The sequence below is a fragment of the Lynx rufus genome, unplaced genomic scaffold, assembly GCF_022079265.1.
Source record: "Lynx rufus isolate CCGP_SWC_20201006 ecotype Redwood Valley unplaced genomic scaffold, mLynRuf1.p SCAF_3, whole genome shotgun sequence".
NCBI classification, from domain to species: domain Eukaryota; kingdom Metazoa; phylum Chordata; class Mammalia; order Carnivora; family Felidae; genus Lynx; species Lynx rufus.
The window spans coordinates 110,415,063-110,439,824 of NW_025814845.1; positions in this window are offsets into that span (position 1 = coordinate 110,415,063).

Sequence of the window (24,762 nt, forward strand, 5' to 3'; positions counted from 1 at the left end):
TTTATTTATATAACTGCCACTTGATTATTTTAAATATTTCACATTTTTGTAGAAGACACCTTGTATCCATTTATATTGTAAAATATTAATTACAGGCAATTTGAAATCTCTGTTTGGTATCTATATCTCTTTTGGCTCTATTTTGATTATCTTTTTTTCTATTTTTGTTAATTTTTATTTGATAATTTTCTATTCATTATACAATATCTCATAAAACAAAGTATAAAGATGATTAAAACTTCTCGATGTTGTGACTTTCCTCCAGAGAAAAATTAATTTTGTTTTGGCCAGGCTGTTGTTCAAGAGGCAAATCATCTTAATCCAATAAGGATTAAGCTGTTTAAAGCTGACTTCTAGGAGCACCTGGGTGGCTCAGTCTGTTGAGCATTGGACTTCGGCTCAGGTCATGATCTCATGATTCGTGAATTTGAGCCCCATGTTGGGCTCAGTGCTGACAACTCAGAGCCTGGAGCCTGCTTCGGATTCTGTGTCTCCCTCTCTCTCTGCCCCTCCCCAACTCGCACTCTGTCTCTTTCTCTCTTAAAAATAAACATAATAAAAAAAAGCTGAGTTTTAGTTCTTGTGTGAGCTGATGTATTTCTAGTTTTCTTTTATTCCTGAAGTATATTATCTCAGGGCTCCCAAGTGAACACTTGGAATATTTGCCAGACTATCTTATAGTAGGGGAGTGAAGATAGGGCTTGTTGGGTGTGTTAATATGATCACTAAGAAGCATACACATTGTACTAAAACGAGTAGGTGGCACTGGACCAAGAGCACTTTCTTAAATCATCACAGTAGTGTGCATAGGACTACATTTTTATAGATGTTAATAACTACCCAGACATAGTATTAATTTCCATATATGACATTGTATATATGATGTATTGCATGCTTTAAGTGTAAATGCTTTCACATCCTAATTTTATCTTTTCTCTAAAGTTTAACTTAAAAGAACATGTAGAGGAATATTATTCTGAATAAATTGTACGTTTTTATAAACATGAAAAAAATATTTACATGTAAATAACAGACATTTCAAAGTTTGGATAATGTTTCTATCAAAAAAATTTTTACTTAATTATTGTCTATTCTTAACCGAGGTGAAAACTAATTTTTAAAGAGAAATGATATGATTGACTGAGACCATATTTCTTGTTAGAAATAGGGTTAGGGCCATTGTACCAGACAAATATACTTTACATGCTCTCCATTTAAAACAAAATGGTGTTATGAGGTTTGACTCTGTATGTGTGTGTGTGTGTGTGTGTGTGTGTGGTGTATACAGATATACAGATGTATAGGTAGTGTTAGAGTGAATTTAAACTTTTTGTATAACAAATAATTAGCCATTTATGTATAGGTGCTGAAAGCTAGTACTGCCTTTATTGCTGATAAATCCATATCATATCAGCAGTTTTCTATTTCTCATTTGGGAAATTTTCCTCATTTGGAAAGTGAGGAGCTCTAAAGACAGACAGACAGACAGACATTCATGTTTACTCATACATTTGAGAAATGTATTTGTAGGACTTAACAGATAAGTATAATAAATTTTTACTATATTAATGCCAATATCCTTTTATTTCTCTTTTATACAACATCTCATTTAGGAAAGCAGAAATGGAAGCTGATGAAATGATTTTAAAATTATTAAGCAAGAATATTAAATAGCCAATGTAGTTATATATATGTGAATTTTAAATGAAGAGTTTTAGAGAAGATGTCTTTTTCTCATCACTCTTCATTCTCCAAATGAGAAATAATAAATGGCTGATCTGATATAGGTTTATCATTGGTAGACACAGCAGTGGATTTCAGCCCACTTATACAAATAATCAGATATTTGTAGTATACAAAAAGTAGGAATTTACCCTAACTTGTTTTTGTGCCTCAAGTGGACCCTACATTTCTGTATAATAAAGTAGGGTATTTTATATTGTTACTTTCCCCATTCTTTTGTTGTAAGTCAATATATATAAAGGCACTTAAACTTTTGGTATTGAAAAAATACCCAGTTAGTTAATAATATTATTATAAATACTATCATTGAAATGTATATAGATATATAAATAAAAATATAACTATGACTTTGTAGAAATATAACTATGTAAAAATATAACTATATAAATATAGCAAGAACTTTTACCCTAATAATATATGTAATATAAATTCCTTAGAAGTTATATGGAAGCTTCTGATGATGTTCACAATTTTTATTTGTGACCAAAGTGAAACATTCATGTAACCTCCTACACTACTTTCCAATTGCCAGTCCAATACTTGCCTTAGGAAGGCATGGATATAAATCTCTATTGAAAGAACAATGAAATATGTTACAACGGAAAAAAAAATCTAGTAAAACCCAAAATTATATTTGGCACACACCACAGCCAAATCCATAAATAGAACTCTCTGGAAAATCAAAGGTAACAATTGGTGTATATTCTATTGCCTGGGTCATATACAAAGATTTTGCAGTTAATTGGAGGTTGTGCATGCTGATTTCAAAAGTGGAGAATGAGGGCTTAGTTATTTTCTTTTTTTGAGAGTTTGGCTTTCTTATGTTTTCTATTATGTGGGAGGGGGAAATCTCTCTTTTAAATGATGTTATAATTTATGCTTATTTCCACTGTAGATTCAAAAGTAATATTTTTCATGACTAAGGTCAAGAAAAAACTCTAAGCTCTGTGATGGTTTTTAGTATAATAGTTTATCTGGTGAATATTCTTAATGTTTATAAAGGGTAATTTACCTGTCAATCCAGAACCACACTGGCATACAAATTAGAGCCTGTAAAGAAAATATTTAATCATAGAAACAGCAGGAAAATTGAAGAAGAGTAGGCAGCCTCCAGAAATGGTGCCATTGCATTTTCTCATTAAATGGAAGCATTTATTCAGAGTCAAAAGATGGTATAATACATCATATTCCACTGTATTGCAATATTTACTAAAATATTTGTAGTCCATATATGTTGATTTCAACTATATGGCACATACATAATGATATCTAGATGATTACATTTAAAATATTAATCTTTTAGTCCCTGATCATAACTTAATTTTGTAACTGTTAATGATTCATCTTGCCCTCACTTTGGCCAGGTTACTAGCTTCAAAATATAAACACCAATATAATTGTATCAGTTCTGTACTTTTTTTTTTCAGTTCTTTACCAAGGTGCTACTCTTTTAAATACTGATATTATAAATCTATCCCTACTTTATTCTGAAACCAATCTAAGCGTGGTCTAGCTATCACACAAGCAGAAAATCAGGATAATTAGAAGATCATTGGTTTCAGGTCCCATTTAATAATCCAAAGTACTGTGTTTTCACTTAGTCATAATTACATACAACTCTAAAAACATCTGGTAAAGCTTAAGCAAGATCTGATTAATTAAGGAAAAAATTATAATTTGAATCAGTTTGCTTATGTCTCTTCTTGTTTTTAAGAATTCAAAGTAATATATTTCAAATTCAAACACACATGTACTTTTAGGAAAAGGAATTCATTCGTGATATCTTATGCCATTAGCAGATAGTGATGGACTTATCTATGGGTATTATCCATATGAATTAATAAAAAATAATAAAAGATAACAGCAAACATCCAATAACCAAATTATTAAGGTAGTGTTTATTTTTATCTATTCAGACCACAATGTATTTATGGCATAAATATCATTCCTTTGCCATATCAAGTCCAAATCACTGAAGACAAATCTTCTTCACCAGGTAGTCTGCATGAATTTTTCATTTGATTTGTTTGTTTTGGCAACGACATCTGTGTTTTTACAGGTCAGCACATAAAGAACGCACTGCAACCTTAATGCCTCTAAAGGGACTTCCTTTCCCCTTTGTATAATCACTAGCATTTTGGAAGGTTGAGCAGACATTCATCCAGTGTGCAGTACTAAGCATTTCAGCAATATACTTGCAGCTGAAACAATTATACAGTACCATGGAGAGATGTGACAATAGAGATAATCAGTCTCTCAAGGCTATAATGTGTTCTTTGTATGCACGGTTACAAGTCAGGGTGCCAGCAAAGAACACTAGGGCTAACACACAGGGCACCTGCCATTACAAACACATAAAAGGATGTGGAAATGTTTCAACATGATCTAGTAAATGGATGGTACAGCTATTTCATCAAGTTTAAATCTAATTGCTTTAGCCCTTGTCACACTAATGGCAACACTGTTCCCCTTACTGCTGATTCAGAAACAATGTCGCTGTGTCCATTATGGCAGTCCTTCAATCTAAGAGGAAACACTATCTGTATGCTTTTATAAGATGGGTATGCAATGTGTAACCTTTTAGAAAACACACACGGGAATCTTGTTCTCTATTTTAAAGCATATTTGAAACACTAACAAGCCTTAAAACTGAATGAAACACACACAGCATATATTGAATCAGGAAGGTAGCAAATACGTCAAAGGAAAGGACACCAAATGTGCGGCATTCTTTTTGGAAAATATGATTTTGTTTTCATGAATGGTTACAACATTCTGTGATCCAGTTTATCCACCAATAAAAGGTATCTGACAAATGTCTTGACTTCAGAAAACTGGCAAATAAGTTTCTGATTTAACAGTAGTCAACTTTCTATCAAAGGGGACATAGAATTGCAGTTCTTATCCTACGCTTTTCATTCAATTGTTTATTTATTTATTTAGTTACCTATTTATTTACTTATTCTACTTATTTTTAGAGAGGGAGAGCATGAGCAGGGTAGAGGGGCAGAGGGAGAGAGAGAGAGAATCTTAAATCTTAAGCAGGCTCCATTCTGAGCAGGGAGCCTGATGTGAGGCTCCATGCCTCCCATGACCCTGGGATCATGACCTGAGCAGAAATCAAGAGTTGGACACTCAACTTACTGAGACACCCACGCACCCCTTATTCAATACATTATTAAATGAACCAAGCAAATATGCATTTGGCATATACTTATTGAGTACATAGTCTGTGATCGGCAATATGATAAGCACTCTGTTTAGAGTCAGGGCTCTTACAGCTACCATTGTTCCTGCCTTCACAGGGGTTGTAATTAATTTAAAATGATTGTCAACTATTGTTTGTGAAACATGGAGCAGAGATTGACAGAAAGACATCCTTTCTTTTGCAGATGTATATGGAAATTTAGGGAACCACTTTTGGTTGCTGTTATGACAATAAAAGAGTTAGTAAATCACTGGTGACCGGAAGTATTTAACCAAAAAGTGAATTTCTTTTCTATTGTCCCTGCTGGGAAAACCGCCACCTGGGAAGGGGAGAGGGTGGGACGATCTCTTCCAAACAGTCAAATGATATCATTAAATTGTCTTCTCCCTGAATGTCCATGGAGACAATTTTAGAAACTTGTTCAGGTATACATTAATTCATACTATTACTATTTATTGGGTATTAATAAGATTTTGTGAGTTTGCACCAGTACATAATCGTTTCTGCAATTATACGCTTCCTTAGTTCTAAATAATTGACTCACATTGGGCTCTTGGAACACAGCTCCACCTGCAAGTTGAATATTATCTGCTTTTTCACTCATGGTGAAGAGCTTATCTTGAAAATCATGCAATTACATGGAAAGGAATCCAACTCTTCTGTAGAAAGAAGAAATTATTGCCACCCCATTCCCTATCTTGTAAGTAATATTTTTATTGATAATAAAGCAGACAACTTTTATAGAACATGGGTATACAGAATTGTATTATAATGTATTAAACATTAATGCAAGGGCTATTAATGGAAGGAATATCTATATCCATATACATTTAAACATGTATCTTCATATATAATTATCAATAGTCATAAAGATGGCATTTTCTATAAAAATTTTTATATTTGATTTCTAAGTAAGGGGTGATAAGAAATAGTGTGTAAGTCTTCATGTTACATCACTGTGACTTGATTTCTGTATAACTGAGAAGTATTTTTAGAGTTTTATTTCAGAAAATACTGTTGTTCAATCATTAATTTAAAATATATTTTAGACCCTTGGTTGTGAAATGCGTAGCACTAAGAACATTGGGGATAGTATTAGGGGGTTCAATCAGAAGCAAATCAGGGCACCTGGTGGCTCAGTCGGTTATGCAGCTGACTCTTGATTTCAGCTCATGGTTTGTGAGATCACTGCAGAGCCTGCCTGGGATTCTCTCTCTCCCTCTCTCTCTCCCCCTCCTCTGCACAATTGTGTGCTTTCTCTCTCTCCCAAAATAAACAAATTAATTTAAAAATTGAATAAATGATAATTTTAAGGGATTTACAATGTAGTTACTGAGAAAAGACAAAAAGTGATAAGAACTTCCTCTCATCTTCCTCTCAAATTCTAATTTCAAATCATCTTGTCCTGTGAAGCCTCCTGATTTATGATCTTGAAACAGTGGAATCTAGATTCGAGGCATTCTAAGTTAACAAAAATTAGTTAGAAATACTTTACTTCTATGGTTCTCAACTCAAGAATGTGAAAATATCATACAACTTAATCGCCAAAAAGTTATTTATGATCTTGATAAACAGACTCACCATAACATATCTTTTGGGACTTCTCCCTTGCATCTCGGTATATACACCATCCTCTCCAGTTTGTCTCCTCCACATCCTTGATTTTAGGACCTGATACCAATCACTCAGGCAATTACATTTGCCTGGCCTTTGGTTAGTTTCTCACGCGTGATTAATAAAGGCCTTTGAACAATGACCTGAAAAGGAGTTCTACGTCTGTCCAAACTTTTGTCCATCTTCCATATATTGTTTATTTTCGGTGGGGTCTTGCTTGCTTTAAGAATGTGTTGTGACCGATAAGTTCTGGTAACAGCTTATGAAACCACATGAAAGGACTAGGTAATATGATACCGGAGTTCAAAAGAAGTAAATCTTCCCTTTAGTTGACAGCTTCATGGAGGAGTTGAAATTGGGTTGCATCCTGAGAGATAGATAGGGTTTGAATCTGTATAATTGGAGAAGATTTCTTCATAGATGAAAGCAAATATCTGTATCTCTATCTATCTATCCATCTATGTATCTATCGATCTATAAACATATAGATATATAACCTCTCACTGCAAACAAGATTAAATAGTGCTTTAAATGGCAACTCTGTGAAGCAGTGAGAAGACATGCTTGATAATAAATGGATATGAACTGCATAGATTTGCTCCACAAACTTAAGCATATAAATAAAGCATCAACTTTTTTTTTTTTTTTTTTTTTACCAAGAAACCGTTCAGTGTCTGTTAGTCTTATTTACACAAAATAAAGTATTCTTCCTTTTAAATCTCCTTTCTTCTTATTTGCCCAAACTCATCCTGCTCAAGTATAGAGGGGATGGGGAAGTGTAATCTAATAGTTTTCAAATCTCAGCATATATGAGGTTAATTTGGATTTTTTTTTGTTAGTTTAATGTTTATTTTTGAGAGAGAGACAGAGACAGAGACAGAGTGTGAACAGAGGAGGGGCAGAGAGAGGGGGAGACAAAGAATCTGAAGCAGGATCTAGGCTCTGAGCTGCCAGCACAGAGCCTGACGTGAGGCTCCAAGTCATGAACCGTGAGATCATGACCTGAGCCTAAGTCGGATGCTTAACCGACTGAGCCACATAATTTGAACTGCTTATTGAAAATTCCCAGGTTTGGGGTGCCTGGGTGGCTCAGTCAGTTAAGCATCCAACTTCATCTCAGGTCGGCTTGTGAGTTTGAGCCCTGCGTTGGGCTTTGTGCTAACAGCTCAAAGCCTGGAGCCTGCTTTGGATTCTGTGTCTCCAACTCTTTCTGTCCCTCCTCCCCCCACAATAAATAAACATTCAAAAAATGTTCCCAGGTTCTTCTTCCAGAGTTCTCACTTAGGTGACAAGCCTGATGCAAATGATTGATGGATCACTTAGTGTTGGGTATGCTGGTCTCTTTGGTCTCCACGATTGCTGTTGAAAGTCAGTCCTGCACTTCCCAAAGAAATTTTCAACCTGCATTGACACCTTTGCTTTTCCAAATTCAGGCATTGCCACTGTAGGCTTTGAGAGTTGTCTTTTGGAGTCTGAAGCATTCTTTGCATCCCTGTATGTATACACGCGTTCAATATGTTCGTAGCTATTTCTCAAAGCACCTCATTGCTGGGACGTGAGGGACATCCAACCATGTCCTTTTATAGAATTTGATCTTCCTGTGTACCTTGCAATACTTCTCTGGGTTGCTGCTACCTCATATCCAAAAACTTCTCATCTGGTGAATGCCTTTTTTCCAGGACATGTCTTAGTCATGCAATAATTTCTCCTTTTAACCAGTGATCTGTTCTAGGGGTTGGTGAAATCACTGAAAATGACAATTAAATACTAAAACAACTATTAACAACCATAACTCCAGCCACAGAGTTCCTATCACAACATACCTTCAGGACAAAAATGCCTATTGTATTGTATTAACCCAATTAATAAGACCATTTACATGGTTGCAGTACCAAGAAAATCATAGCTAGACTTTTTTTTTTTAACCTGTACCACATATTGTGTGTGTGTGTGTGTGTGTGTGTGTGTGTGTGTGTGTATGTTGTGTGCAGTAGTAATTCTTTTCTCATTAGACTCCTTTTATTCTGGGAGGGACACAACAATAGTCAATAAATAAAGAAAAGAGCTTCTTTCTCATCTCAACATTTGTTTTTCATGAACAGAATTCTGTGATAGATGATAGATGTTATGATTTAGCAAAACCACAAGCATTGAAATGCAATTCCTGGATTTAAAGTTTTTATTTTGTTTCTCATTGTTACCAGCCCTTTTATAACGAGGAATTAAGAGGAGGGTGATAGGACAGGCCCTAAAAATTCTTTGTAGCATTTTCATGAGGATGCTGAGGTACATATGACACAAAAGAGGATTTTCCTAAATCTACTATGGAGATCCGTGTCTTATATTATATAAAATACAATTTTACCACCATAATGCTTGTCTCATTCTGAAGGGGAAAACAGTTTTATTTCTAAATCACTGTGGCTGCTTTATTGTAGTTCAGCTCTATAGTTGGTAGTTCAACTGAACATTTTTATATGAAATTACCAGAATATTTTGGGAGTGTTGTGGTTTTCAAGGGAAAAGCTAAAAGATTATAGAGGTCTTTGAGAGATACATTTGTGGTTCACTTCTCAAATACAGTTCTTTATATCGGTTGTTCTTTAGTAAATAAACAAGAGACTGTGTTTCTGAAAAAGCTTTTAAGGCAATTTCATGACAGTTTCATGATTTTCAATGAATAAAACACCAACTTTGGCTTTTACATGCTATAAATGATGTGTTCATTTGTGAACATATCCCATGGCTACCTTTTACTGAAAGGTAAGTTATTTAAAGATTCAGAGTTACCTTCTCAGAAAAGACATTCTTAAAGCCCAGTTGCATTGTTTGTTTTAAAGAAAACACTTTTATTCGTGTCTAAAATAGCATCTTAGGATTTATATAGAAGTTATAAAAAATATATGACTTTTGAACATCAATTGAATCAGACTCCTCTCTTTTGTCCTTGAGAAGATTTTCTAACTTCACATAGTAGTTGTCGTCTTAAAGAATGTGATAAAAATAAATACAGTCCTTTCCCCACTGCAAGTCATATATTCCATTTTTCAGCTTTTCATCTCTTTATCACATTCCAGAATTGAAATCTTTCTAGACCGCAAGATTTGTCATTTTTCTGAGGACTTAAAACTCAAAAGGAAGCAAAACAACACATATATCTCAAAACTTATTTTAGAAGTTTACAAAATGCAAAAGTGAACACAATTTTAAAAACCATCTTCCTAGGACGTTAAAAGTTGAACCAAATAAACCACTATTTTCATGAAACACCTTTACCCCTTTACGATTGCTGTGTTTAAATAATTTTTTCAAGGTGGGGGAAAAGACTGAAATTTCCAGAAATATAATTTATTCAAAATAGTGCAATTACTAAGGGAAGAGAGGGGCATGAATCCATCACCTGATCAATAGCATAGAACTTGAGCATTCCAATAGATACACCAACCTGCAAAAGGATAAAATTTATTCAGTTGCCCAAAGAAATATTCAAGAATAAAACAGCAAAAAATATAACCCTGCAAGTTCTAACAAGAAAACTAATGCTACAGCTGTTGCTAAAATAGGAAGGGAATGGTCATATAACATAAAACCTATTGGTTTGCATGGAGAAGCCTGTTTACTGTTTAGTGGTTTAGGCGTATGGCGCTATGTGAAAAAGAGGAAATACCTGCCGACCTTGGGAATTCTGGAAGATTCTTATAACGTTACCCATTGTCTTAGATATCAGAGTTTCTACCGGTGAAAATTCATGGTTATCATACTTTTACAACAAAGTTGCCTTTTTTTTAATTTTTTACAATTTTTAAATGTTTTTATTTATTTTTAACACACACAGAGAGAGAGAGAGAGAGAGAGAGAGAGAGCATGAGTGGGGGAGGGGCAGAGAGAGGGAGAGACAGAATTTGAAGCAGGCTCCAGGCTCCCAGCTGTCAGCACAGAGCCTGATGCAGGGCTCGAACTCACTGACTTCCAGATGATGACCTGAGGTGAAGTCGGAGGCTCAACCGACTGAGCCATCCAGGTGCCCCGACAAAGTTGCCTTTTGAAGTAGAAAATTCTTGGACCATTTGGAGAGCCTTCCTTCAGTTTGATGGGAGGAGAGTCCAGTGAGGTCTTCATAACTAAAGCTCTCATGGTAGAGAAAAGACATATTAGGTGTGGTAAATTTTAGTGTATCCCTTCCTAAGAATAAAATAAATAATCAGGAATAAGAGCAGGTCCTCTACCATCCAAGGTCGTCTCTGTGACTTGTAGGCACAACACATAGATTCAAAAGTGTGGATCAACTAGTCCTCCAGCTTTAAACATGAAAAGCTTTCTGTTTTTCTTCATTTTTTAATTTTTAATTTTTTTAAGTTTATTTATTTACTTTGAGAGAGAGAGAGAGAGAGAGATTGTGTGTGTGTGTGTGTGAGAGAGAGTGAGAGTGGGGGAGGGGCAGAGAGCCAGAGGAAGAAACAGAATCCCAAGAAGGCTCTGCCCTGTCAGCGCAGAGCCCGACATGGGGCTCCAACTAATGAACCGGGAGATCATGACCTGAGTCATATCAAGAGTCAGGTGCCTAACCGACTAAGCCACTCAGGTGCCCCTTGTTTTGCTTATTTCATATCTCTATTGTCTTAGGCCCCTCATAGAAACGAGAGAGCCCAAGGAAAAATCTATGTCTACTATCTGTTGGCAAAGATGGGGTCAGAAAATTCTCCTCCAGTCAAAAAAAAAAAAGAGATTGGGGGCGCCTGGGTGGCTCAGTCGGTTAAGCGTCCGACTTCGGCTCAGGTCATGATCTCACGGTTTGTGAGTTCGAGCCCCGTGTCAGGCTCTGTGCTGACAGCTCAGAGCCTGGAGCCTGTTTCAGATTCTGTGTCTCCCTCTCTCTCTGACCCTCCCCCGTTCATGCTCTGTCTCTCTCTGTCTCAAAAATAAATAAACATTAAAAAAAATTTAAAAAAAAAGAGATTGATCATGGAGATGATATAAGAGATTCAGCATCGTTAGGGAAGGTGAAGCAGTATGAAATACTCAAAGAAAGAAACAAAAGAAGAGGTGAAAATACAGAGACCAAAGTAGACAAACAACAATACACTGAGACAAAAAGTGAACAGTAGGGAGAAAAAAGGAAGAGCTATCCTTACAGTAAAATTTATATCCATGATAGATCAAAGTCAAAATAATGTGAGGGTGATTGTAGTAGTCATGAGATGGCAAAGAAACCTAACTGAAATATTTCTAAACTATTGGTGAAAAAAACAAAAGATGTAGAAATGATAATGAACTCACACATAGTGAAGTTAAATAACAGAGCCTCAGCAAGTCAAATCTAAGGAAAACAGAATAGTTGAGAGAAACAAATGTCATGTGCCATGTCCGGTTCTAATAACTTTGCAGAAACTAATTCTCATCAGACTCTGAGGTAGTTACTAATGTCATGATATCTACTTTATAAATTAAGGCACTAAAAATTACCCGAGGAGGGTAAGTAATGCAAAAGTAATTAGTACAGTCTGGTTTTAACCCAGGTCAGAGCAACAGTCTATTTCAAGAGCATTCTGTTGGTAAGGATGTATTTTTGTATTTAAAAATCTCATAGGGATGCCTGGGGGGCTCAGCAGGTTGAGCTTCCCAGTTCGGCTCAGGTCAAAATCTCCCAGTTCGTGTGTTCAAGCCCCGCGTCGGGCTCTGTGCTGACAGCTGAGAGCCTGGAACCTGCTTTGGATTCTGTGTCTCCCTCTCTCTTTGCCCCTCCCCTAATCATGCTCTATCTCTCTCTGTCTCTCAAAAATAAATAAAACTTAAAAAAAAATTAAAAATATTACAGATGAACAAAGAATAGGATAGTCATTGTAAAGACTTGAAAAGTGTGCTATAAAATCAGTACAACGTGAAAAGTATGAACATTTTCTCCTTTAAGTTTTTTGAAATTTTAATTTCCCATATATGATTTTTATCCACGTGCACATGTATGTGTATGTACAGCTATGTATATGTATGTGTACATGTGTGTGGATACGTGCATATATATGAATGTATGTGTATATATGTGTGACAAAGAAAGAAACAGAGAGAGAGAAAGTGTATTTATAGGAAAAAGTTAGAAAAAAAGTTTCTTCATGTATTTCTTTGGATCTTTGACAGGTCCCCTTTATACTCAATAGAATAAAGACTGAATAATAATGAGGAAAATTTCTCTTGCCCCATGCTAAGAAGGTGGATACCTCCCCTCTTATAAAAGCTAATGAAAATAAAGCACTTAGAATAGTTATAAAAAACTGAATCATTCACCAAGCCAGTGACTCACATCCTTATAAAATAGAATTCGTTTTAAATAGGTGTTTTCTTGACAGAGGTTTTGGGATCATTATAGAGTGATTGATGCTTTGATCATTCTATTTTAAAATGGTGTATGGGGCGCCTGGGTGGCTCAGTCGGGTGAATGTCTGACTCTAGATTTCGGCTCAGGTCATGATTCCTGGTGTCGTGGCTGGAGCCCCATGTCGGGCCCCATGCTGAGCATGGGGCTGGCTTATCATTCTCTCTCTGTGTATCTGTGAATTATTGTTGAGGACTGTATACAACAATAACAATAACTTAAGTGAGAGACTTATGTTTTGAAATCTCAGCAGATCCGGGTTCAATTCTTGACTTTGATGTCTTCAGGGTGATATTTAGTTATAGAATTTAATATCCTTGGCCCTCAGTTTTCTCTTTTGTTAACAAATATAATACTGGCTCACAATATAGTAGTTGTAAAGATCATATTTGAAAAATTGTACGTGTATTAAAGATAGAGTTTTAATATTGTATCAGGCATAGATCCAACAAATGCATCCAGACACTATTTGAAGTAATTTTTATATATTAAATACAACAATCTAATGGCATATTTTCTATTATTATCATTATTTTACAGAACAGAACACTGGGGGGAGAAACAGGTTAAGCAACCTGTCCAGAATCACTTACTCAATTCGGCTTTAGATCCGAATTTGTGTCACTACTGATCACTTCCTTATAGCACTCTCCCTGTTTTGTTTTTTTTTTTAAGGGACAAAAATGAGATGTTGCGCAACCATCAGGGACAAAGAGGACACTTCCATGTCTGACTGAGAACCAGGCAGGAACCAGGATGTCACAGCAGGGAACTAATGTGACAAGGAGGAAGATTCTGAAGAAATGACTAGGGGAGTTGCTCTCACAGCCGCCTTCATTCACGTTTGTTAGGAACAGTAATTGGACTTGAACAATCCTAAAGGGGATGGACTAAATTTAGCGTGGATTGACTGCAGCTGCAGATTAGACGTTGGAGCCTGAGATTAGTAGTTACCTGCTGTAGCTTTTTTTTTTTTTTTTAATCGGGCCTCAGCATTCTTACCTAACCACACCTGGAATAGAGACTGTGCCCCAAGTCTCTATTGTGGGGGGGTTGTGGGGAGGAAGGAAGCTCTCAAAATTTTGGTTGCACTTGCTTGAAATTTGCCTCAGCCAGTACAGAGGTGGGAGCCATAAGAAATGCTTCTCGTATGTCCTTCCCAGAGAGATCTCTGCAGTCATCAACTGAGAGCAGGGGGCAGAGCCTTGTCTTCTCGAATGGACGAAGCCGGGTGGGGCAAAGAGAACAGGCTTTTGCTCACATGCCCCAGATTCTCTGCCCTTACTGGGATTTATAGATTTCCTTTTCCTTTTTTTAAAAAAGTTATTTATTTATTTATTTATTTATTTATTTATTTATTTTGAGAGGGAGGGAGGGAGAGAGAGAGACACAGAGAGAAAGAGAGAGAGTGAGAACGAGTGGGGGAGGGGCAGAGAGCGAGGGGGACAGAGGATGCAAAGTGGGCTCTGTACTATCAGCACAGAGCCCGATGTGCAGCTCAAACTCGAACGTTAGATCATGACCCGAGCTGAAGTTGGGCACTTGACCAACGGAGCCACCCAGGAACCCCCGTAGATTCTGTTGAATAAAGTTTATTCATTTGCTAAATGCCCTAATAATTTTCAAAAATAACTTTCACCATTTATGGTTGTTTTGCTGGGGAGTTTGTGCGGAGATCCTTACATCATCATTCTAGAAGTGCACCCTTGTACCACATTCTGGCATGTGGGAAAAGGGAAAGAACTCTCACAAACTCCTTCCTCAAAATACATCATCAATTGGAGAGTTTTTCAAAGATTTGTCGTCTTACTGTTACTTCAGGAGCATCATGTTTTAAAAATCAAGAAGACATTTGATTGTCTCTGACTCTTGACGCATCTATTTTCTATGTGTTTTAGAAACTACTGAGTGCTTCAGGAAGCATCATTTCAATATAAACTGGAGTTTCTTTGGGTGCTAGGGTGGCTCAGTCAGCTGAGTGTCTGACTTTTGGTTTTGGCTCAGGTCATGATCTCAGGGTTTGTGAGTTCAAGCCCTGTGTTGGGCTTTGCACTGAAAGCATGGAGCCTGCTTGGGATTCTCTCTCTCTCTCTCTCTCTCTCTCTCTCTGCTCCTCCCCCACTTGCACAGGTCTCTATCTCTCTCTCTAAATTAACTTAAAAAATGGAGTTTCTTTTTGGAATCACATCAATCTTTGATAAAACTGCAAGTACTTTCTTAATTCAGCAGGATCACTGAAAATTTGGGTTCTGCAGAAGTCCTGCTATAAACTGTTCAGGGTAATGTGTGCTCTTTCACTTCCACTTTCAGAGACACTTTCTGTGTCTCTGTAGCATCTGAATAATACCGAAAATGACGGTTGATTCTATTCATGTTATAATAGGAAATATGGAATTACAAGCTACTGTAAGTATGCATTGTCATGTTATGAAACACTGTGGAGTACATATTGGTTTAATAAATACAGTAGTAGTTACTACTTCTACAGTGATCAAAACATTTCACCTTAGGGGCGCCTGGGTGGCTCAGTCGGTTAAGCGTCCGACTTCAGCTCGGGTCACGATCTGCGGTCCGCGAGTTCGAGCCCCACATCGGGCTCTGGGCCGATGGCTCAGAGCCTGGAGCCTGCTTCCGATTCTGTGTCTCCCTCTCTCTCTGCCTCTCCCCCGTTCATGCTCTGTCTCTCTCTGTCTCAAAAATAAATAAACGTTAAAAAAAAATTTCACTTTAGTTGACAATGTGCTTGAGGTTTCAGTCTATCCCATTGGACTCCCTCTCGCTCTCCCTCTCTCTCTCTTTCTCTCTGTCTCTCTCTCTCGAGAGAGATTGACACTCCAGCACAACTCCCTGGTTAAATGCCCAGGGACAGGGGTGTCTGGGTGGCTCAGTTGGTTAAGCATCCGACTCTCGGTTTCGGCTCAATCATGATCTCGTGATTTCGTGTGTTCAAGCACCAATTCAGACTCTGTGCTGGCAACCTGGAGCCTGCTTGGGATTCTCTCTCTCTCTCTCTCTCTCTCTCTCTCTTTTCTTCCTTTACTCATGCTGTCTCTGTCTCTCTCAAAATAATTAAATAAACTTAAAAAATGATCAGGACAACATACCTTTTCCCAGATTCACACGGTATAAATACTTGCACACAAATGAATGCATCGTTCTTTGTTTCATACTTGTTTTCCTTTACTCTTCCTTTATGCTCCCTTTCCTTTCCTTTAATGCTGAATGTTTAATGGATTTACATATTTTTTTACTTTGAATGATATGAGATCAATTGAGAATAATTTGGTTTAATTCTAATATACTGTTGTAAGACTAACCTTTCAAGACTAACCTTTCAAGAAGTTCTCTTGAGTAATTTTGTATTTATTGAAATATTAATTTACAATTTAGATGGAAATAACTGTCCTTAATTCTCTTTGGTTTAGAATAAAGTAAATCATTATTTGAAAGGGATATGTAGATACTTTGTAGCATGTTGATATTTTTATGTATACTAAACTGACAGCTTTGTTTTGAACTTGGGGGGGAAAAAACCTTACTAGAGTAGTTCTAGGTATTTTAAAAAGAAAATAAAAGAAAATCCATCCAATTCATTTGAATAGATTGGAAATGATACTTATGGTGTTCTGTGTTTGAGGTAAATAGATAACAACCCTGTTTCCCTTTTTTTTTTGTATTGTTTCCATGGATAGAGACAAATACCAGATGTCTATAAAGAAGCCAAAAGTAACATAGTTCTAAAAATTGAAAGCTTAGAGCTGCCTTCTCCCACTGAGCTGTGATCCCACAGAATGAAATCTGGAGCGCTAGACCAAACATTTGTGACTAATACCAAAATGATGTGAGATGATGTAGGGTTTTATGTAAACCTTTAACAGTTATAGAATTGGTAGCCTTAAGAGTGGTGAATTTTCTTTAATGTAAGTACTAGATGTAGTAAGTTCGATTCCTGCATTCGATGAGCATTATAGGAGATTTCATAAAAGTCTCTTTAAGAATGCCTTGAAAAGGGGGCACCTGGTGGCTCAGTCAGTTAAGTGTCTGACTTTGGCTCAGGTCATGATCTCACAGTGAGTTTGAACCCTGCATCAGGCTCAGTGCTGACAGCTTACAGCCTGGAGCCTACTTCGGATTCTGTGTCTCCCTCTCTCTCTGCCCTTCCCCCACTCACACTCTGTCTCTTTCTGTCCCTCAAAAACGAATAAACGTTAAAATAAAAAAAAAAAAGAATGCCATGAAAAGTAATTTATGTTACTGAAATCTAAATAACTTATCTCACAGTTAATTAATTGAAAACAAAACTGATTATCATACATAAACATGACTTTTAAGAATGTATGAGAAGTGCTTTCTATGTATATTTCCTTCAGTTATTATAACTGAACAAACCGAGTATCAAAAGAGTTTATAATCTGCCTAAATTAGGTAAAAAGTTTGGATTAGAATCCAAGATTGTATTATTATTTTACCTTGATCAAATTTTAAGGAAGCTTATGTAAAGCTCGTATGAAGAATACAGACTTTGAAGGAAAGAGGGGGCAAGAAATGTGGCTTTGGGGGTGAGTGAAGAATAAGCCTGTGGTCAGTTTACCTTTAGAAGAGATGGGTCCAATATCACATACGACATGGATTTAGGTCACTCTCAGCATCCTTGAAACTTTGTTTCCTGCTCCATAAAAAGAGGGGAGCATACATAGCACAGACTACACACAAGATTTCTGTTTGCAGATCAGTGACATAGTTTAAGTGTTGCTAAGTATTAACTAACAAAGTTAAACACAACTATTATTACCGAGAACCCAAGAATGGAAGACCAGTCATTTGTCCCCAATAAGATGTTGCAATGTGTTTGCCCTTTCGTAAGTGGTAAGAAATTGTCAAACGATTTAATCCTTTCTCTTCTTTTACTTCTACCCTCCTTAAGAAAGAAATTTTATAGAGAGAGTGTGTTAAAGTCACAGTGATGTCTGCAGTAGTGGAAGAAAATAAGATACTGAAATGAAATGCAATTAAGCTCTAATGAAAGAAAAAAAAAAGAACATTATAACTATGATTTTAAAGCCTGCTATTTCATTATTTGTTAACAACGTACGACTTCATTGTCAAATACGGTATCATGAAAAAGTAGAACAATTATGGTAGTGCTGATCAATAATGATTTGAGGGCAGAAAGAGTCAATACAGCATAATAAAGCAATTATACAGTAATATAAAGCAATATGTGAATGGTTTTTTGAGAGAAGTGTGAACTGAAAACGCACTATGGGAGAAATGGTGTTTAACAACACCTAGAAAGGAAGAGGAGGGCTGACAATTGCTTTGTAGTTAAATAACAAAATGGCTATATGGCGGTATAATCTGGAAACAATTTATTAGTGTAACTGGCAACAGACATTTCAGATTTGATGATCGTCTATTTTGTAAAGGCTTGCTTTTCATGCAAAGAAGGAAACAAAAGGAGACATATTTACATATCGTAATTTTTTTTTTAATTTTTTTTCAACGTTTATTTATTTTTGGGACAGAGAGAGACAGAGCATGAACGGGGGAGGGGCAGAGAGAGAGGGAGACACAGAATCAGAAACAGGCTCCAGGCTCCGAGCCATCAGCCCAGAGCCTGACGCGGGGCTCTAACTCATGGACCGCGAGATCGTGACCTGGCTGAAGTCGGACACTTAACCGACTGCGCCACCCAGGCACCCCTTTTTTTTTTTTAATTTTTTTTCAACGTTTATTTATTTTTGGGACAGAGAGAGACAGAGCATGAACGGGGGAGGGGCAGAGAGAGAGGGAGACACAGAATCGGAAACAGGCTCCAGGCTCTGAGCCATACATATCGTAATTTTGAGAAAAGTGAGGTGATTAGAATTTACCTGGCTTAATGAAGGTCACTGGTGCTGTAGGGGAGCATGGGTAAGAATGTGGATCATGCTTAATCATCCAGATTATGTCACCTCTTGGCTCAAAGGGAGGTAAGCAAAAAGTCTGCCACAGTCATAATGCCCTTTAGATGACAGCTATCTTACTTTGGCATGGGAATCTAATGTGTGGTTAAAGCACTATCTGGAGTCAGAAGATTTGAATTCTTCTGTAGGTTATGCTTGGTGATATTGGCCAAGAATGGGAGGGGGGTGCTTTTTTCCCTCTACCGCATCTAAGGAGGTTGTAGATCCATTTACTTTATTATTTTTTTTTTAATTTTTTGATGTTTATTTTTGAGAGACAGAGAGAGACAGAGCATGAGCAGGGGAGGGGAAGAGAGAGAGAGACAGAGAGACAGAGAGACAGAATCTGAAGCAGTTTCCAGGCTCTGAGCTGTCGGCACAGAGCCTGACACGGGGCTTGAACTCACAAACCGCAAGATCATGACTTGAGCCCAAGTTGGATGCTTAGCATACTGAGCCACCCAGGCGCCCCTCATCCATTTACTTTAAATTGTGTATGTAAATATTTGGCAAAACACCAGTATATATTAAATTTTCAGTAAAGAACAAGCTATTTCTGCTACTGGTATTATTTACATTTTTTTCTACATCCTTGTAGTGGTCGTTATCTTCAAATGCTATCAGATTCATCTATACTTTTTAACAGGTGCTTAAAAATGTCTGTTGAATGAACAATTGGAAGAGTAGGAGGAACTCACTTTCAAACATAAGTGGAAAGGATGTGTAACATTGTAACATTTAAATGCATAACATTTTAATTCCCATTTTTTCCCACAACTTTTATCTCTAGTGCAGAACTCCAGAAATACATGATTGTTTTGGTCAGATTTTTCTTTATTATATAGAGTCCTAAACAGTTTAGGGATTAGCAAGTTTGAAATCATACAGATAGGAGGATGCCTTCCATGGGATGAAATTGACTCAATATTTGGTCCTTTAAACACACATGATATTGAACCTATCTTAACCTTTTTTAAATTTAGTCTTCTATTATTTCAAAAATATGTCATTGTTCGATGATTATCTGGCAGTTTTTTCAAGCCATAAACAATGGTTTAGTTTATGTTATATGAACAATGTATCTGGGAGAAATCAAGGCATTTAAATTCATTAATCCATATGCTTCTCCTTCCAAACTGGCTGCTGCATGAAAGAGATTAATAAAACAAAACTGAATAGCATATTATATATAACATATTATATATATATATATATATATATATACACATAATTATCATAATCAGTGAAATTTGACACAATTCACCAGCTTCTTCATGGTATTTTCTTTTTTTCATCCTGTAACCTAGACTGATGTTCATTTTGATAAATTTAGAAAGCTAATACCTAATTTTATGCAAGAGAGGTGTAAGATTCAGTAGAGTAGAAACCTTGCTAATTATCACTTCTCTGATCTACACACCTGATACTTCTTGCAAGAAGTTTTTAACAAATATTAAAAAGAGGTCAGGTCATATATCAAAGCATTATTTCTATGTTATCACAATTAAGTATAAATTTGAAAACATATATATGTGCATTTAGCATTTTAGTAAATGTTACTGACTGGACATAATGTCAAGAAATGAGTTGCTAGGAAATATTTTTCATGTTCTTACTCTATTCTTTCTCTTTTTCTCCACCACAAATACATTTTTTTTTTGTAGGGCTTTATAGAAAAACATCTCCTAGGATGACATCCCACCATATCCTTCAAGAAACTTGGCATGAGGATGGCTTAAAGGCTTCTCTGCCTCTGGTTTTATCCTTGCAAGCAAAGTATTTAAACAGAAAAAAATAAAGTGAAATGTAGATATTCATTTGATAGTTGGAAAAGGATACGGATGTTTAGAACACAAAGTTCTACTTTGTCTTCTAAGTGATTTTATTTAATTTGCCTGGATAACTACCTCAGTGTTTTCAAAATATAATTTTTTTATTGCAAAATACGTTACACATAAAGAAAAGAAAAGTGATTAAAACTCAAATTGTATCTCAGTAACTTACTACAAAATAAATAGAGTCAAGGTCAGCTTCATGAGTTTTGTCATACTCTTAGAAGATCCTATACTTAGTTTAAGACTATATCATCAATCTTGAAATTCATAATAGTTTTAACAAAGAGCTCCAAATTTTCATTCTGCACTGGGCCCCACAAATTACGTAGCCAGTGCTGTTTACAGGTGAGTAAATAAAATGCTGACAGCAGCTCTGAAGCCTCTTTTGTGTTTCCATTTCTATAAAGATCATTATGTTTTCCATTTCCATTACAATTTTTGTTGACCTAATGATACTTTAGCAGCTTATATCAAAATGTTTGAATAATTAAAATTAAATTTCATTATTGCTTTCTAGTTAATTGCACAAATGTACAATTTGAGTTGTTTATATATTCATTAAGATTTCCTTTTTGCTCAGGCAGATGGTCAATTTTAGTAATTTTTAAGCACACCTGTAGAAAACATAGCATCTACATTAGTAGATGCTGTGTTCAGCATGTATCAGTGTAGTCACATTTGTTAAACATAATTTCTGGGGCACCTGGGTGCCCAGTCTGTTGCTCATCTGACATTTGAAATTGACTCAGGTCATGATCTCGCAGTTGGTGAGATCGAACCTCTCATTAGGCTCCGCGCTGACAGTGCAGAGCCTGCTTGGGATTGTTTCTCTCTCTCTCTCTCTCTCTCTCTGCCTCTCCCCAGCTCATTCTCGCTCTCAAAATAAATAAACATTAAAAAAAAAATCTATGATTGAGAGTTTTTCCTTTTTTTTTTTTTTTGTTTAGCTTTGTCAATACTGCTTTATATTTTTTGTGAACATATTATTGGGTGACAAATGTATAATGACCTTCCAGCATTATACTTTATCATTCCTTGGAAATAATTGTTTTAAAATCAACACTATGTCATATGAATAGAATTATATGAGTTTTGGGTCTCTTTCTTTTACAATCAAACAGTCCATATTGTTATATGTTGATATGAATCTTACAAGCATAATATAATTTGATTTTGTTTTTTTATCTACTCTATCATTCTTTACCTTACAATTGCATTGGAAAGTCCGTTTACCTTTAACGAAGTTACACTTTTGTTTCTAAGTCTACTGACTTACAATCTGCTCTCTGCTTCTCCATATTATGGTATTTTTGCTCTTCTTCCTCACATTAATTTTTTTTTTAATTTTTTTTTCAACGTTTATTTATTTTTGGGACAGAGAGAGACAGAGCATGAACGGGGGAGGGGCAGAGAGAGAGGGAGACACAGAATCGGAAGCAGGCTCCAGGCTCTGAGCCATCAGCCCAGAGCCTGACGCAGGGCTCGAACTCAAGGACCGTGAGATCGTGACCTGGCTGAAGTCGGACGCTTAACCGACTGCGCCACCCAGGCGCCCCATAATTTTGATGATTAAGTTATCAACATCGTTCCTCTCCTAACTTGGTAGGTATACCCTCTTTCACTTTTTTTAGTGATTTCACTAGTAACAAGATCATGAATCTTCAACCAATCAATATCTTAGATACTGATATTTTACCCTTTTTATGCAATGCAAGGATTTATAAGGATACTCCTTACTTATAATCTAGTATTAGTGTGTGTGTGTGTGTATGTGTGTGTGTATGTATATATATATATGTATATATATTTTAGCTCATATTATTAATGTTAATTAGTGTCTATCCACATATTTATTCTTCTGTTTTATCTTTATTACTTTAACCTTAGAACTTTTCCTTGGAAATATTCCTTTTGCTTAAAATTCCTTTTGGTGAAATATTTTCTCAGATATTGTTTGTCTGAAAAAAAATTAGTCCATCTTAATGGACGTGTATTTAAGTAAAGATACAATTCTTGTTTTATAAATTCTATCAAGTTAGAATACTTGTTTTATACTTTGAAGCTATTCTGCTGTTGATTTCTAATGTCCACTGTGTAAATTGAGGCCAGCCTTAAGTCCTGCTGTTGCTTCTTTGAAAATCTGTCCATTTTCCTGTCTGCTTTTCATCCATTTACTCCGTCTTTGTTTTTTAGCTATTTTACTGTGATACGAGGAGAAGTGGCTACCTGTTTTATTTTTTGCCTGAAGGTCAATGATAATATTGATTATTTCCCAATTCCTAATAATTAATGTTAACTTCCTTTTAAATTTTGTACAAAATAGAGATATTCACACGGTTATAATTTAAGTAATGATAAAGTAGAAAATAAATAATTAAGGCTCCAATATTTTCAAATTGTCTTGTTTTTGAAGCACTCCCTTTCAGAGAAGTAACCACGATGAACTATTTGATATTTACACCCAGGATTTTTTCTGCTACTTTATGTATGTATATGGTTGGGTGTGTATTTGTATTTTGATGTGTTGGAGAGATTTATAAGTAATAGACCTTAGTTCTTTTGCTGTTGCTTATATTTGAAATATTTTCTCAAACTCTGACATTGTTTGTTAGTTTTTCGAAGACTTTAGGTAGATAGAAGGCTTAAAATGTTAATTCGATTATATACGTAAATTTATTTCTATGAATCTCGGTATCATGTTTTGCTTAGAGAAATTTCTTAACACTAAGATTAAAAAAATTATTCACTATAATGATTTTTAAATTTTATGTGTATGATCTCTGTTCTTTTATTTGTATTTATTTAAATTTATAAGTAAATTTAGAATTTACTTTTGTGTTTTTATGAGTTTAAGTTTGTTTCCCCAAAATAAATCGATCTTTCACCTTTTGAGTACAACAGACTGCTTCCCACTGTTATAAAATATCCCCTAAAATTTAATAATATCTAGAAACTTACAATTTAGATATGATCTATATGACTATTCTAGCACAAATATTACTTATATACCCTTCTAAGTCCCTATCACTGGATATAATAATTTCGTATTTCAAATGTGGTAGAACAAGTTCTCCTTTATAGTTTGTATTTAAGTTCGAAGGGGTGTTGTTATTGAACATTTCTCTTTTCTTGTGATTTTTAAACTCCTTTTACTTAGTTCTACTAAATATTTTATTGAGGTTGCTTTGAATGAAATAAAACATTTAGCCTATAATTAAAATATTTTAAAAATTTAGGGGCACCTTGGGGGATCAGTTGGTTGAGTGACCGGCATCGGCTCAGGTCGTGATCTCACAGTTTGTGAGTTCGAGCCCTGCGTCTGGCTCTGTGCTGACAGCTGGGAGCCTGGAGACTGCTTCAGATTCTGTGTCTCCCCCTCTCTGCCCCTCCCCTGCTCATGCTCTGTCTTTCTCTCTCTCAATAATAAATAAATATTACATTTTTTAAAAAAAATAAAAAAATAAAATATTTAAAAAAATTCAAATTCACATCTTGAAATTTATTTAATGTGCATTTCGATATCATCAGTTCTTGTCTACAAAGTTTTATGTTCTTATATTTTGTTTGGCAGGTGTTTGTTAAGGTTAATCATCAATATTTTATAGTTACTCTTGCTCTTGTGACTATGTTCTTTTATTGCCATCATACCCTCTGTTATGTTACTATTGACCTATAAGAGAGCTAAGGCATTTTTGTATATTCACCTCTAATATTTCCTTAGTGGATTCTGTTCTTACATTTGAGAGTTTCTTAGTTGCCTATTTTATTGGTCTTTCCACAGAAAGAACTTTGGATGTTACTGATAAGATCAATAGGTCCTTTGGTCATCTTTTTCATTATTTTCTCCATCTTTATTAATACCCTTCTGTTTTTTAATGCATTTTTTCTTTAAATGTACTCAAATTGAATATTTAGTTCCAGTTTTTCTTACTTTTATTTATTTTTATATTTTTCAGTCTTTTTAACTTTTTAATTAATTTGCTTAAGGGTATATGTTTTCTTCTGATAAATGTGTTAATATTTACATATTTCCCGAGTACCTTTGTACAG